The following is a 1,318-nucleotide window of genomic DNA, read 5'->3' on the forward strand; positions in this document are numbered from 1 at the left end:
TAAGCCACTGGGTCCGGGACGCGAACTGTGGTCGACTACGTGGGAGTCCAGTGACATAGCTATTATGCTAACTGCTGGTCCGAAATGCCATTTTTCAACAAACAAGGGGCTCCCTGTAAAAACACCACAGCTTCCCAGCCACGGGCTTAGGAGCCGTCGGGGCGGCAGAATCTGCGGATAGGAGCCGTGCAGCCCGGGCAGGCTGGGGAGCCCTGGCCGGCTCCGAAGCCTTGGCCGGCTCTGCAGGCCTCCGCTCCGCACCGCTAAGCTCCAGACTAGCTGCACAGCGCCGGGGGTGGTTTTGATTTGAGGCAGAGAGGAAACTGGAAAGCCAGACGTGGAGACAGACGTGGGTCCTGGGCTGAGGCCGGCTGCACGGTCCCCGCCCCTCTGCCTGGGCGTCTTTATTACTGAGCTGGGGCCAGGCCAGCAAGCAGGCGGCTGATGGCAACAGCAGATGTGGTCCTGGAAGCGAGGGGGCAGGGATGGTGGAGCTGCGAGCAGCCCGGGGTCGCCAAAGAAAGATGGAGAAGGCCGGAGAGGGCACCTGGGCCAGGGCCAGGAAGGCATGTGGGCCAGGGCGGGGAGCGGCCCGCAAGAGAGAGGTGGGGGAGGTGCTGCCCGGAAGCAGGGGCCAGGGTTCAGGACTTGGCTTCAGGCACCTCTGGGCGAGGGCCCTGTCTGCCACTTTGCGGCCGGCAGCGCCTTGATTTGGCTCAGCCCCTCGTCTTTCTCTGCAGAAGAGCCCGGAGCTGAACTGCAGGGTAGTGGAACCGTCTAGGCGGACCCTGTTAGTGCCAGGCGTGCAGATGCTCAGCATCTAGAAACAGCCCCTGCCAGCCCCTGCGTGGCCCTGTGTGGCCCTGTGCAGGCGTTCAATCTCTCGGCGCCTGGCTTCCTATCTTGAAAATGAAAGGGGCATATTACCTTCCTCACGGGATCCCGTCAGAGACGGAGAGGAACCATGTACTCTGGACTGTAAATGTTCCCTCAATTCTAATTCCAGCCCCTTCTCTGCCCCCCTGCCCCCAGACAGGCCGCATCCCTGCCTCCCCTTCCCCAGCGGCAGACGTGCCCCTCCCCAGGTGCAGAGGGCTGTTTCTCAGTGCCAGATGGTTGTAGCTTGGAAATTGTAAAACAAAACAAAAATGGGGATTAAGTGAAGAGATGCTGGTATGAAACACACCAGCCAAAGTAATGAAACATAAAGCGAAACTCCCCAGCAGAGGAGAAGACGTGTGTACTCCAGAACTATAAATAGTCAGGTCAGCCCGAGACAGCCGACAGACTGAGACTTGAGTGGTTTCCAGCTAGGGCT

Source organism: Tupaia chinensis, unplaced genomic scaffold, assembly GCF_000334495.1.
Source record: "Tupaia chinensis unplaced genomic scaffold, TupChi_1.0 Scaffold143615_1, whole genome shotgun sequence".
Classification (NCBI taxonomy): Eukaryota; Metazoa; Chordata; class Mammalia; order Scandentia; family Tupaiidae; genus Tupaia; species Tupaia belangeri.